General features: G+C 48.9%; 1 protein-coding gene across 5 annotated transcripts in view; it reads right to left on the bottom strand.

Moving 5' to 3' along the window:
* LOC119137846 (thyroid hormone receptor alpha-B) overlaps window positions 1–15329 on the bottom strand; it is a 34594-nt gene that overhangs the window by 14948 nt on the left and 4317 nt on the right. For 2 of the 5 annotated variants that reach the window (XM_037277377.1, XM_037277378.1), the window contains one exon: window positions 1628–1710. The gene's annotated coding sequence lies outside the window, so the exon portion shown is untranslated. Of the gene's footprint in view, window positions 1–1627; window positions 1711–12791; window positions 12899–13556; window positions 13924–15329 lie in introns of those variants that run through there. The other 3 variants (XM_037277379.1, XM_037277376.1, XM_037277380.1) reach the window with 3 other exon arrangements.

Genomic DNA, 15329 nt, shown 5'->3' with positions numbered 1-15329 from the left:
AAAGTTGATTTGGAGTCCCACCTATTGTACCCTGATTTCCTTTCTCTAAGAACAATAACAAGCTTGTGTTTAAGGAACAGCGTCAGATGTGCTGCGAGTGTTATGCATAGCGCTAGACCCGCATGCGAGTACAGAACGTCCTGTTACAACTCATAAACGTTCTGCTTGTTTCACAACAACGTGAGGCGCACCGAGAGCAATTACAGAGACTTTGCACTCGTTTCCTTTTTTTTTTTTTTTGGAGCCTGGGGCCAATATCTTGTTGAGTGGAGAGGCTTTAGGTGGAAGACGGCTTTAATGCTGCCAAGCGGGTAAACAAAATGGTGGCCGATGGTGAGGCGGGCGGGCGGACACTTGAGAAGGTGCGATTGGAAGGGGGGGTGCGGGTGATGGCGCACACTTGAAGGTTTTGGGGGTTGAGGCGCTTTTGAAGGGGCGCAGCGTACTCATGAGTGCCGGCCTCACGGAACCCCCCCCCCCCCCGGACCTCCGCCCTCGTAGGCGAGCTCTCTTAACACCTCGTAAATCTCACCTGGGGCTGCAGGAGCACGGCTGACATCGGCACGCACACACGCTCATGCTAACTGTGAAGTCATTTTTATGTTAAGCGGAATCGTCTCATCTATTTAAAGGAACTAATAAAGTACCCAAACACTAATCAGGGAATCTTGGAGGAAAAAAAAAAAAAAAAAACCTACTGTAGAATGTGAATCTCCACATTGACATGTTTATTTTTTCCACGAGAATCAAGCACAGCGAGTCCCTCAACATCTGTCCGGTCGACTCGGACTCGATAGCTGCTACCGGCGTGTCGCTTAAAGCGGGATTAAAGCACAATTATGCCCTCCAGATGTGCGGCCAGATGAGCCGACCGCGACGTTTTTGCCGGAGGAAAAACCAATCCCGACGGCTCCGAGTTGCGCTTGGCTGCGGCCCAAAACTTTTGAAAGGTAGAGTAGAGGGGGACCCGACCATCTTGATTTGATTCGATTCATAACAACAGACGACGACGTCATGAAATTGGCTCGCTCCCCTGCTCTGCGGAAAGCACCAAAATCCACATTCATGATTCACCCTGACCACACGTTATTCCCACAAGTGTACGAGCGACATTATGTAATGGCAGCTGGCGAGCCATCAAGAGCCAAAGGAGGATTTTTTTTTTTTTACCCCTTCTGCCAGCGCCATTCCGGGCCACGCTCCAACGCGAGCTTAGAAGTCCTGTGCCGGCCTCCCAGGGCAAACATTGGCGAGAACAAAGTCTGAGATGCAAAAGAAAAAAATGCTTGTGTTTTGTTTATTTGGTGACCTAGTCCCCTCTTTTGCACGGCTTTGGCCTTTTTAACTCTGGCAAAGCAACACACACTGATAGTAATGACACCTGAAGCAGCCCAAAAAATCTGATAAGCGTAATCTGAGAGAGCAAGATACGAGTGACCGCTAGCTTAAAACTAACGCATGCTAGGAAACACCAGACAGGCTGGAATGAACATTAATTAATTTTGTGCAGTATATTGCTCCCCCCCACACACACCCATTAAACTAAAAATAATCAACCCAATTATGTTTTGTCTTTTATCTTCTATTTGATTAGATTAAAGCGAGACGTCTTTGTCGGTCTACCTACCAGTCATGTTAGGCGTGTGTCTGCATGCACGGCTAATTATTTCCTCCAGCCTCCTGCTTGGCACAGTCCGCCTCGTCTCTACCCTGCGGGCCAGGAAAAGAGCATTGTGAGTATGGGTGGGTGTTACAAAGGGGCCCAAGAAGTGCTGGTGCGAGGGCGGGGGGGGGGGGGGGGGGGGGGGGACATATAGTGTAAAGGAAACTAACAAGGCCAAGACACAAATGGTGCCGCAACATGTAGACAGACAAAATAACAATAGGCAGTCGTGTCATTCATGCTCTGCACTGAATGACAAATATTAATGCCGCACTGATGAACCGAGAATGTTGTTTGCCGGGCTTAGAATGGCCAGCGAAAGCTCTCTAACACCAAACCATATTAAATAATTCAGATATGATGACAAACGACTCCATTAAGCCGTTTTGTGCACAAACAGCCGATTTTGAGCTCTGCTCGCGGTGCGCGGAACGGCCGTGAATCACACGCGAGACAACGTAAGAAAGATAAATGGATGGGGAGTGTTGAAATATGCTCATTTAAGGAAGCGGGGGATGAAGAGAGAGGACGCCACTAAAAGCTTCTAAGTGCTTCGCAACAGGAAAGCAAAGAGGAAACTCAAGAGGAAACTCAAGAGGAAGCCACCCATGAGTGTAAGTGAGCCTCACTCGTACTACATTAGCGTTGTGCTAGTTGTCGTCGTCGGATTGACCAATCAAACCTCGATTTAGTTTTTCATAAGTGATGATGTCAAATATTATCAATCACACTCAAAGACTCTTCAAGTCAGATGGTGTCAAGTCTCAACAGCCAAACGTAGTGACGGTGACGCCGTGCTCACATATGGGGACAAAATCGTGACACCACATCTGGGAGCAATGTGCTGGCACTACATTCATCATTTTGCAGCAGGCAAAACAAAAACCGGTTTCAGAACTGGTTTCAGCGTGCCTGGAAATGTTCTTGCGTGGAATCTCCATTCCTCCCGAGCGCCGCTTCTTCTGTACGCCCTCGTGTCAATCGGCGGCCGAGCGTCGTTTCGTGCCGCGGTAGTAATTCAATCGGTCGCGTCGCGGGAAATCAAATGTAATTTCGCCTTTACTTCTGCTTTATTTTCCATGCACGTATGTTCCGGCTCCTGTTTGATTGCCCGTGAGGAGATGCGCTTTGGAAAAGGCACGGGTGGATAGACGGACGGCGGCCAAAGTCACATGACATAGCCGTGTCGCTTAGCAGCGTTCCCAAACACCGACGGCATGACGACTCCTTTGCGTAAATCCTTCCAGTGAGATTATTTGCCTCATACGGAACCGTAGACATTAGCCTCGCGATGCCGCCATTACCGACATGAGGTAAACATTAGCGACCGCGGAGCAGAACCTTCTCTGAAGCTCATTTTCTCAGAAGCCTTGACATGTTTCCAATTAGACGTCATCAAGAGTCGAAGCAGAAGTTGAAACGTGTTTTACGTTACATGTTCTACCTTGAAAAGCGCCAAGCACGGTTTAGGCTATAAAAAGGACTTATTTGCTCTTCTTATCAAAACGCTTATCGACAAACAACATCGGAGAGCCAAGAACAACACGGACACTTCTGGAGTCGTGATTTTCTGGCCACTGTGTGGAAATGATCCAACAGGGTTGCAAAATTAATTTTTCAAGGTCGCACTCGGACCAGTTCCCGTGCCCCTTTTCTCCAAAGTTTCCAATGTGGACAACATATGATGGAACACTGTCTTTGGCAACGTTGCACGCAACCCTGGCTGCTTTCCACTCGACTCAATTCTTGCCATACGGAGCACAAAGGGAAGATGATTCCGTTAATAGTCTGCTTTGTAGTGGGAATTAAATAAATAGTCGCTAGAGGCAACCGAAGGTGACATCTCTTCCCTCCCGGCACTGAGGTCAAAGCGGGCTCATAAATCGCGGGAGACCCATCAGATAGGACGCCGCTAGGTCACTCTTGTTTGCCGCTAATGATGGCGCTTTGCTACGGCGGCCATTTTGAATTGCGATTGTAGTCAACAAAACCGAAAAGCAAAATATGACCAAGTTTGAGGACGGCTTGTCGAGCAAAGCTAAATGTGACACGGTAGTAAACAAAAGCTGGGAGTCACCCACGATCTCATGAAGCCAAATATTCCCAGCTGATCAGGGCCAAGTTTGTCCTACTACCTTCCCCTCTTTCGTTCGCTCTCTCCTCTAAGTCTCCCTTCCTTCCTTCCTCGCTCACAAGCAAACCACAGACTCATGGCAAGCGAGACCTTGGCGAGCTGACAAGCAGCAGGAGAAACGGCTCCACTAAATCCTCCCGCCGTGTCAATAGCGCAGATTCCGTTTCAGTCGGCGGGAACGTGTTTAATAGCAAAGTGCTGATGTTGAGAAGAAATCCAGCGTGACGTTAGGATGTTAATGTTTTTGTTTTTTTCGGGAGGGGGAGAGTCGGCGCGCGGGGGCGACCGACATGCGGCGAGGGGGCCCGACCCGGTCCGACCGGCCTCGCCGCCCGGAGTTGATTTAGGACTTTTGAACAGCCGCCAACATTCCTGGAGGAACGCTGTAAGAGGAGGAGCCGCGAGTGGCATGCGCAGAGAGAGAAAAGAGAAGGAATGTGGCAAATGTGGAATGACTCTGTGTGTGTGCGTGTAAGAACGCATACTCGGTTGCTATGGTGAAGTGTGTGTGTGTGGCGGGGGGGCTTGGTAGAATTCCAAATGGGAACATTGGGACTGCTGTGTGCAAGGCGAACCGAATCCAGGCCAAGTTTGACAGCCGGCAGGTGAATTTGAGGAGATGATCGAGAAAAAAAAAAAGGTGTCCAGCGGCACAGCAAGGCTTTGGCGCAGTGCCGTCGAATCGGATTTGAGCCTCTCGTTTGTCGTCATGCCAGCTGGACGGCAAACATGTTTACGTGCGGCGATATCCACGCCGAGCTTGCTAGTTTATCTCCTATACATCTTTGCCCTCTCATCTCCTCAGTGTTTGTTGACTTTTCGTTTCTTCACGGGCTTGCTGCTTCTTCTCGCTGTTCTTCTTGCTTTCCCTGATTATCAGCGCCAACTATTTATAGCCGCTCCACTGCAGCAGCCCGAGTCGAGTACAGTATGTTCCGCACAACACAAGCCTCTTCTGATTACATACCCTGGCAGGCCGGCAGGCAGGCCTTATGCTTGGGCTGCTCTATAAACAGTCAGCATTTTTTTTTTTCTGAGCAACGCTCTCCCCGATCGATCACCTGAAGACAAGCGTGCAAATCGCCAGGGGTCAGAGGTCAAGGCTGAAACGTACAGTGACTCTCCGATAAAAGCGTGCAAATTCAGAGAAATGTTTAACCTCTGCGCAAACACGCGGGAGGATTTGTGGGCGTGGCCAGCGGCCGCCGCAGCACCTCGGCGACACTCGCTCGCCTCGGACGTTAAAGTTGCAAGCAGACTTGTTTATGTCAAGCGGGTTGCTGCGAGTCATCAGATTTGGTCAGCAAGGACCTAAACGGAGCGGGACGAATCACGGCACGCCAACTAATGGAGAACGACAATCAGAACCTATTTGGCTTTAAGGAAGCAAAACAACATTGTCTGGCTCAAAGACCAAAAGGCAGACATTTTGCGGTCTAAAATGGGATCCATAAGATGCTTTCCATCGCTCCTAACCACGGCCATCATCATTATAATAATGGCTCTGCATTCGTCAGCACGCTCTGACGTGTTTTTTTGCTCCGAGAGTATTAGCAATCAAGTGAAGCATGTTTACGCGCGGCTACACCGTCGAGCGCTTTGCGCTGTTCCGACGACGATTTGCCGCCACAAAAAGGAGAGCGTAATTATAATCATTAAAACAGCATGTACTTTTTAACTGGAATATCGCCGGGTGTTGGCAGTATGAAATAAATATATAATATATATATATAAATAATCATGCACACAGTGAATGTACACGGCGTTCGCACGCATGAAAAACTTGCTTGTCCACATACTCGGCCGTGACAGTGTTGACAAAGGATGCGGCAAAACAACAAATGGCCAAATGATATAAATCAGATGAGGACATTTTTTATTAAGTAGTATGCTGGGAGAGAAATTACACACAAATTTTGATGAGTCAGGAGCATGACTTGTCTCTCCACCATTCATAAGACTCGCCGTCCTTCTCCGCCGCAATTACGACGCAGACGGACTTGGGTCGCTTCCCACGAGAGGGTGGGGGAGGCTCTCGGCGGAAGGAAGGTTTTCGGATCACGAGAGCCGACGCGTGACCACGCGCGGGAGAGCGTAAGGGGGGGCTTAGATAGCGATAGTGACGGCAGTTAGCTGACTCCCAGCGGGAGGGAACGCTACCATGTGGAAAATCCCTCGGCGAGGCCGGGGATGATAGGGGGGATGTTCTCGGCGCGTGGTTGTCTCGTCAACGCAAAGCGATGCTCTATTATCCCTGAGACCGGCTTAGCGCTAAAAGGCTCAACAGGCTAATCCGTTAGCCAAATGAAGTGTCCAACCTGAGGCCGAGGCTGCCCGCCGAAATCACAGAGGAGCTTAATAACCGTACATATCTCGCACCTGTTCGGCAAAGATGGAGACAGATTTGGCCAAAACGTATACGAGCGGCGCCGACGTATTAACGAGCTACGCCAGTCGGTCGTCAGGCCGCAGCTGTCAAACGATAGCGTACATAAATGTCAAACAAGTCATGTCGGTTCCATGCAAACCGCCGCACCAGTCGGATCCAACAAAGATTTTTTTTACGAGCGCATAAACATTCCCTGAATGTCACATCCAATAAGCGTACAGCAAAGCCGACCAATTGAATTTAGCGAAGCTCTGTTTGACTGGAACTCGGCTGCAGTGAGACTCTTTAAAGCAGATGATGGGCAGCAGCTCACATGACACATCCCACTTGATACATTTGTGATCAGATATCAGGCAAAAAAAATAAAAACAACCAGAGCCACAGAACAGAAATCTCTGTCAAGGCTGAAGCTTGGTTGAAATTTGTCAGAAGCGACATGAAACTCATATTTAATGGGTCATAAAAAAAAAAAAGATTTCAAGATGACTGGGTAAGAACAACTAAAATAAAATAAAAGCGTCCGTCAATCATATTTAGATTGAGATCAATTTTAAGATCTGAGACAGAAACAACTAATTTGATCAATTAGGCAGGATTCATATATGAGGATGGAAAAATTGCAAATGACGTGACTTTGAACAATTTTTTTTTTTTACTCTGGAACCCATTGTTCATTATTCACGCACAACTCACTCATTGGTGGTTTTTTGGTCCCCCCCCAAAACGGTACAAGATGGCAACAAAGGCTCGGCTAATCGGAAAATAACAACTGAAATATGTTGAAATCATAAATCTCCGCCTCTGTATGTTGGCTAGGAGCTAAACTTCATTCCAGACATTAGTGGAAGATTCTTTGACATTCCGAATAAGGTTGACGGCAGTGAGACACTCAATGACAACAAAAATGAGCATGCCGGGCACGGCGACGCGCAACCTGACAGGCGTCAGACGTGGCGCAACATGGTGGCCATCTGCTCAGAGCAGCCTCCAAATGACACAAAGGAAGCATTGAGCGCCCCAAACGTCTTCCACGGCGGGACGGACTAGCTTGCGCGGCGCTTGGCTGGCTCCGAACAAGCGAAGGTTTGACAGCGCAAAGAGCCAGAATGAAGTTAAAAGATGATCTGTTGCTTCCGACGCCCCTCGACAGTTATTTTCCCCTTTGCGGGGATTTTAGACGACGGCGTTGAATCACTACTTCTACTTGAGTCTTTTATTGTGACACAAGTATGCGTACATCTATTTAAGTAGACTGCGACTATTGTTTTTTGTGGTTGGGCCCTTGCCAAGCGCTAGCACGCACGCCGTGCTCTTGAAGCAGCTCCAAAACCACAAGCGGCAAAAACCTGCGAGACGCTTTGCACCATCCCGTCCGCCTTTCATTTGCCAGGTTTACACTGTTGAAAGGATCTCTTGCTTTTTTAAAAAAAAATTATTTGATTTCGTGTGACAGCTACTGACTGTGAAAGCGCTCGACAAAGCGGCCTTTGAGCGAATACTGAAATCGACCAAAAAAAGAAAAGAAAAAATTTGCGGCTAGAGTACTTGACTTCAACGGTTTCAAGTTCCGAGCACTTGCCGCTATGCGTTGACAGAACTTGGCAGCCGAGTTAAACGGCAACACAACACCTGGGTGAGCAAGAGATGCGTGATCCAGGCTGCTACAAACGTCGACGGCGGGCGCAACAGTGCGTGACAATTTCTATTTTATACACAAGAGAAAGGAATCGAGGCGCTCATCTTGTCCACACTTGAATCAGCCGTTAGGCATGTGACACATCTGCGTTTGGTTTCAATCCTTCCTGAAGAATCCACGCGTTCATTAGCAGTGCAAAAGCCCGACGCGTTGTTGCGGGTTCAAAGCGGCGGGATTTGCTTTTCACCTTGCAAACTTGGAAAGAAAATCTGGTAGGAGTACAAAAGTAATCCGGCGGGTGCAAGTTGCAATCTTGCAGCAATCTGCTTGTTTGCATAGTTGAAAAGTCACGCTCGCTCGGCGTTGTAAGCGAGCCAGCGTGGAGATTGATCAGCTGGACCGTGTCCAGGCCGAGGCTTTTCCTCCGTGGGCTCGCCAAGCATAACAACTCTCGCCGTGCCTCGCTTTTTTTTTTTTTTGCACTGGCCCGCACGGACGCGACTGCCACCTCTCCCGTGATTGACCCACTTTCTGCTGACTAGGCCAAGCGAATCATCCAAAAAATACAACTGTTTATTTTTCAATGAAAAACCCGAGCCACCACCCGCGGTCTCAGTTCCTGCAGTTCTAATAACATCTTCGGTACTTTTGGGTCATGACCGACTTGGTTTTCCTCTGCCAACTTACATTTGAAACATATTCGAGTGACCTCATTCTCCAGCACTGCAACGTTTAACATAATTCCCCTCAAATATTGTATTTGAGGGACAGAAACACAAGCAGAAACAGAGCGTTTTAGTTTCTTTCCCCCATCTTTTTTGTTTATTTGCTTAAATGAATCCCATGTGAAACATCTGCTGTGTAAAATAAAAAAAATTGAGTTTGATCTGAAATCATGGGGGGAAAAACAATGCTAGCAACAAACTGCGATGAGCAACAAACTTACAATGCATTCCTTTTTTACAAACAAACTATGAAAATAACTCTTTGCAGGAATTAAAATTGAATAAAAAATACTGGAAGGGTCGGGAAAAAGTTGCCAAACATAGCTACCGATTATATTATAAACTGCTTTAGCGTTTGTAAACTAGCGCCTGTATGTTTGCAGCTATCTTGTAAATGGAGAAAATACCCCCCCCAAATCCTGCTAAACTCAAACTATATCATAAAAGCGAGGCGAGGGACGCATGTGGCAAATGTAAGATAAGGGAAGGCAAAGTTATTCCGAGCAGCTAAACGCTAATGCGCGGCGCACAGGATGGCAGCAGGCGAGGTTAAAGGGGAACGGGGGGGGGTCGACTCTGGTCAACTCGACTCCCTGTGCCAGATAAAGAATGTGCACGCCTACAGCAGACACAAACCACACAAGCTTGCGTATATTTATAAATGTACAGTACATGCGAGGGAGGAGGCACACAATGTGCTAGCACAAACGTACACATCAAGTCACCGCTTCAAATGAGCGCCTAGCATAAAAGCCCATCGCGCAAACAAACACCAACGCGGCATCCGCCGCGACACGTCACAACAAACGGCTGGACGACAACAAATCCGTTCATAGGCTAGCGGCTCAATATTAGCAAGCGTGAAAACGGGACGCTTACGAAAAGCTAGCTAAATTTAGCATGCGCGAAAGGCCTCCGCGAATAGCAGCAGGGGTTCCTCTAATTCTATTTCTATTTAATCGGGGAAATTGACTCGCTTCATAAGAAACTGAGAGCAAATTAAGTTGGTGATCTTCTGAGTCATTCTCCCGCTTTCCTTGTCTTCAAATTTGCATTTTGTTAAAGAACACCTTTGAAATTAAAGCAGCTAGAAAGTATTCGGGGAAAATCGTGGCAGATAATGCAAAGGAAAAGCAAGTTGGGGGACTAAAGTGTGCAGCTTGACAGTGATATCAAGTTTCACGGTGTGTGTGGAGAGGAAACATGAGTCATGCTGCACACACACACACACACACACACACACACACACACACACACACACAAGGTCCACAGTACAGCAAAGGCACGTTTGATTAAGCGTTCAGTTTGCACAGCACCTTGACGGCGCTATGACAACCATAAACAGATCGGCAAATCTCTCGGCACGAGCGGTGTTACGTCGACCGCGCTACCCGGTGGTGATTAAAAAATGGCGGCAAGCTCACGATCTGGAGTGTTAATTATTGTCAAAATCCTCCATGTTTACGTGCAAAGTGCAATTTCAGGCTCTGGAAGGCTTGATTAGCAAACGAATGATTGCGAGGCGGCGGGCGGCTCTGTGCACCAAAATCGGGATTTGATTATTATTGTTGTTTTTTTACCCGTCTCTTGGGTGGGCAGCAAGGCGTGTCGTCTTTATTTGGATTATTTGCTTGTTTCACGCCTCCAGTAAAACAAATTCCCCTTTTCAGCCGACAATGGAGCGTGACGCCGCAAAAGCGCTTTGGCTTTTCTTATTAACGGATGACTGGAATGAAAAAGCAATCTGCGTTATTACCTCGCTTATCTAGCTTGATGGCGTCGCGTAATTGCGGCGGCAACAAATTCTTTTAGCCATAAAAGGAGACGAGCGTTCAAAGAAGCGACTTTGTTAGTCACTTATAACAATCACCAGTGAAAGTTAGCGTCGCATTTTTTTTTTTCTCCCTTGAAGGACTGACTGTTGAGTAAATCTCCAGTCGACAAAGCAACAGCAGGTTTAAGGAAGGCAAATCGAAAATCGAAAATTCAGGTTACGGCTTGTCATGGGATCCCTGGACGCAAGTTTCGGATTTTTTATCGTGACTGCATCTGTTAACGTAATTTAACAAAGGGAAACTGTAACTGTCCTGTCTGCTGGTTGGCCCAATCGACAAATCGGAGAGCATTGCTCTCAACACCCGATTGAACGATTAAGGGTCGTTTTTTTTGTTGTAATATCGGAAAATCACATTTCAGACAATTTCATAGTGGAGGATCTCAATTGTGGCGGTTGGAAGATAATTGAACGTTGAAGTGGCCTCCTTCACGCCAGAGTGTCTGAATTTTAAATATCGACTGAAAGTAGGGGGAAAGGAGCTCTGCGAGGGGGGAGTGGCTAAAGGAGTGCCATAAAAAAGGTCATATTAATTCAAGTGTCATTATATTAGGCTTCGTAATGGACGAGCGGGCTTTGCGGTGGCGGCGGGGGGGCTCCGCAGAGCCTCAAATTGTTATTCCCACTTGAATCTCCGCCCACATGAAGAGAATTCTTTGCTTGGCCGCAACGCCAAGTGTTTATGACATGTGACAAATTTACGATCCTGGGAACCGGCCGGAGCGCCTCTCCCCCGTGGTAAGCATCTCTTCGAGAGCTTCGCCCGCCCCGGCCCCCTTCTCGGCCACGCCGCCGCTCGCGTGTCGGCGGAGGAGCGGCGGCAAACATCTGCGTGTCAACGCCACGATTAAAACAACAAATGAGCATCGCCCGGGGCCAGCAGGACTCTCGGACTGATAAGCTCTTGTCTCGGGCTGCGTGAGGCCGTGCTTATCAGCCGTCGGCCCGCTGAATGCAACCACAGCAACTCCGAGCTGCAACTTGACCTCATTTCTCCAGCACAATCGAATACGTTGGGTCAAATTAGGCTTGAATTGAATTTAGGAGGCAATTATAAAAATAAAAAAAACATCCAAAGGACTGCTGAGAATAAAAAAAGAAGCCTATAATTGCTGCTTCAAAGGAAATTGGAAGACTTCCTTGTTGAGACTCTTTGGTGGTTGGACTCGTGCGAGACGTGCGAGACTATTTCATGTCGCTAAGTAAAAACAGCCGCCGGGGTTGAATTGTCAAAAAAGTGCGGTCGCAAAGCTCGGATGCGGCAAACGATGACATCGGTCGATCAACGAGATCGGGCTGCGGCTGCCGACAGGGCGCACGCAAATGAAATATGCTAGCGAGGATGAAAGGGCCGATACTTAGAGGCCAATACTCTCTGGGCGCATTGGCTCGCTCACATGCAAAACGTCATGCAAGTCCGGATTCAAGTACACAAATGTGCTGAAGTACAAAATATACAATGCCCCCCCCCCAAAATAAATTCCCCCCAAACCCAAAAATAGTTACCCTCTTATTAAATTAAGTAGTGCTCGGACTGAGAAGGAAAAAGAAAAAACATCTTACGTCTGCTGGACTGTTACGCTATCGAAACAAACGTTTGCTAACATTGTGAAGTAACGCGCAGAGAAGAAAGGTAAGGATAGGAAGTGAAAGAAAAATCACTTTGGTCCCTTACTTCCCTCCCTCCCTCAGACCAGAAGATCTTAACCACGCTCGTCGCAAACATTTTTTTAAATATCTTTATATAATCAAGTACAGATACCCCGAAAAATTGACTTGATGTCAAAGACGCCGATACAGGCCCGGCCGATCTATTAACCCGGATGCGGCCAGCCCACCCGTGACGATCAGATGACATTTCATTGTTGGCCTCATTCTCCCGCACTGAATGGATCCCATAAAGCCGCCCGAAAGCCAGCAAGCATATGGGTGCTATAATCTAATTAGGCAAAACACACACAATGTGGGAAAAGGCTGCCCGCCTCCTCTGGGGCCAGCAGCAGTCAAGTCAGGTCCCGCTGGCTGTAAACAAGCCCGCTCGGACGTTTGGGCATGCCGACGAGTAAATCTAAAAACCCATCTTGCATAATTCAACGGACGCGAGATCTCACGTATGCCGAGACTGAGCTCGGCGAGTTCCGAACGGGCTGTACGGTAATCCGCCGAGTCTGGCAGGTGGAAGGGAGTCGGGAGGCCGCGTCCCGCTTTCCCAGCATGCCGCGTAGCTTCGGCGAGACACCTTTGACATCATTACGCAGCCGACCAAAGCGGAAAGTCAAGGTTATATAAGAGAACGTTGGAGCGGTGCTGGACCGGCAAGGGGGACCTGGGGGGGATGGAAGGCGAGGGGTGGTGAAAGAAGAAGGGGGGGAAGCCAGGAAGAAAGGCACATAGAGGAAAGTGAGAGGACTTGTTGGGGTGCTGGCTGTTGGGAAAGTAAGAAGAAGGTCAGGCGGGGCCCCTGAAGGAGGCCCGGACGGGAGGAAAGAGGACGCGGGCTGGGGTCATGCGGGGTTCCTCAACGTACACATGAGAAACAAACAAGTTTGAAGGATTTACGCTGGGCTTATACGTAACTCTATGCAAGACCGCTTAACTTGACTCGTCGTGGATGAACATTTGCAGCACATGCTGAAACATTTATCCTTGTGCTTGTCTGCTGGCAACATGCAAACATTTCTTCTCCGCTTCAAGAGCATGCAGATGAGCTCCGAAAAGGGGTGTGTGGTGTTGGCGCATGCGCCGTGCAGGCCCCACACTGTTTTTCCTGATGTGCTCCGTGTGGCTCTGGAGTGAAGCTGACCACCCTGATGGCTGCTTCAGCGGAGGAATGCTGAGGCGGCCAACATGTGGCCAGATGATGAGCCGCTAATGGAGGCTGCATGGCGGACAAAGATAGCTCAGTGCGCGTGAACTATCGCGCGGTGGCGATCAGTGACACGCGAGTCGATTGGGATCAGGCCCCCTGCGCGGAAACCAAATGCGAGTGTTGCATTTCATCACGCCGAACGAGGGACATCGGCGCTTCATTACGCCAAAGTGATCCGCATCGATCTCTGCGCGTCTGTAATGTGCACACGCGCGTCATTAGGGGGCGCGGTAGGGGGAGGAGGAGGGATAAGATCCGCTCATCTGTCAAAGCCGCAGGTTCACGCACGCGCACGCCGCCACTTACCCGCGCGGTGCATGGACGCAGGCCAGGGGGGACGCGGGGGGGGCTGCACCTCCGCTCCCTCCGGCGGACAATGAGTTGGGGGCCAAGTCGTCGCGGGTGCTCGCGGGGCTACTGCACTGCACGACTCGGCGCGGCCACGTCCAAGTGTAGGTTAGGCTGCGTGCGCGCGCCCGCCCTCCCCTGGCTCGGCGCTGTCCGGTCCGCGTCCTCGCGTACACGCGGTTTGGGGAGGGGAGGGGAGGGGGAAAAAACCAAAAACACGAGCTCCTGCGCGGGCCACTGGACTTTGCTGCTTTTCCGGCGTGTCGCCCGCTTTGCTCGCTGGCTTGCCTGCGACGCCAGTGAGGGGCACACGAAGACACGGAGGTGTTCGTGTACGCGCTGGCTGGCTCCGCCCTCCTGCATGTGCGTGTACCGGCTAAAACTATCTAGCGCCCTCTACAGGATCTTCACGTCCCAAGTAGAAAAAGTACAGTACAGACTGACTTCACAAACGTCCAAACAAAAAAGCCAAGCAATACCCCCAGAACAAATTGGAACAACTTGATCGAATTTTGGATCCAAAAAATGCCCTCCAGGCTGTTTATTTCATCTGAGCTGAGGCGGTCTTAAATTAAACTCAGATGCATGTTTGGAATGTGGGTGGAAAACCCACAAAAGCACAATGACAATGCATGCAAACTATAACAGGAAGGCCTGAGAATAATTGAAAACCAAAAACCTCCACTATAAAGTTAATTGCAATTTTAGTCGATGCAGAAATGTTTTGCCTTTGTAGAGCTTCTCCCCCTACCGAGTGACACTATTTCCGGTAGGCCATAAATATTTATGGACCCAACTCAAAAGTGGATGAGTGATTCCCATCTACTGCGTCGCCGCACATCGGTGCGCCGTGAGATCAGGTGCGAGCATCAATGATCCGCGCTTGCGTAAGCGGCCGTCAGCCTCCGGCCCGCACTCGGCGTGACCCCGGCGTGTGAGTCGATAACCCGGCAGATGCGCGGCGGGGAGCCCGCTGCTAATTGGCCATCTCATTCGCTCTCGCTTCCCGATCGGACGCAGTGTCCGGAAAAAGAAAACTTTAATAGGGATTAAACGGGTTTTGCAGCTTTTGGGAGTGAACGGAAGGAGACAGGACATCTGGCCTGGAGGACGGTCTGATGAGTCGCCGGGACGGCCAGATGGATAATAACTGTGCTATGTAAATTTTGCTAGCCTACGGAGAAATAGGAGCGAAATGGCACAAAAATAATGAGTGAATCCTCCAAAAAGTTTCATTTGAGTCATGTGGCAGGTTAAGATGTTTTGCACTCTTTCAAATCACAGATGTTCACTCGATGCGCTCTTCAGTGATGATTTTTTTCTCCCCCCTCTATGGTGGGTTTTAAAAATAGATAGTTTGTGGAATGTGTGTATAATTTAAAAGCGGTCTGGGTTCATGGCGGAGCACAATGAAACGCCCCATACAAAGCAGGTTAAGCGCGCAGCGTCTCTAATGTTCCATTTTACAGAGAACACGTTTCACACACGCGTTGAATAATGGATGTGTGGACGGCGCTTACATTCGCACACTTCCGCATTTTGTAGACCGGCCATCTTGAAATTTTTTTTCCCACCGGTCTAAATGTCCTGACATATGTTTTCCTTTATCAATCGCTAAAAGGCTTGCACCACCCCGACGGCACGTGCTAACAGTTAGCTGCTTTCAAAAGTATTGAGTGATGTTTTCTTTTTTCATTTTGTCAATTTTCTTTCCTGAAATGCAGCAAGGTT

This window comes from Syngnathus acus, chromosome 19, assembly GCF_901709675.1.
Source record: "Syngnathus acus chromosome 19, fSynAcu1.2, whole genome shotgun sequence".
NCBI lineage: Eukaryota > Metazoa > Chordata > Actinopteri > Syngnathiformes > Syngnathidae > Syngnathus > Syngnathus acus.
Note: the sequence above shows the minus strand (reverse complement) of the source record. Positions and strands in the feature narration are given on the sequence as shown.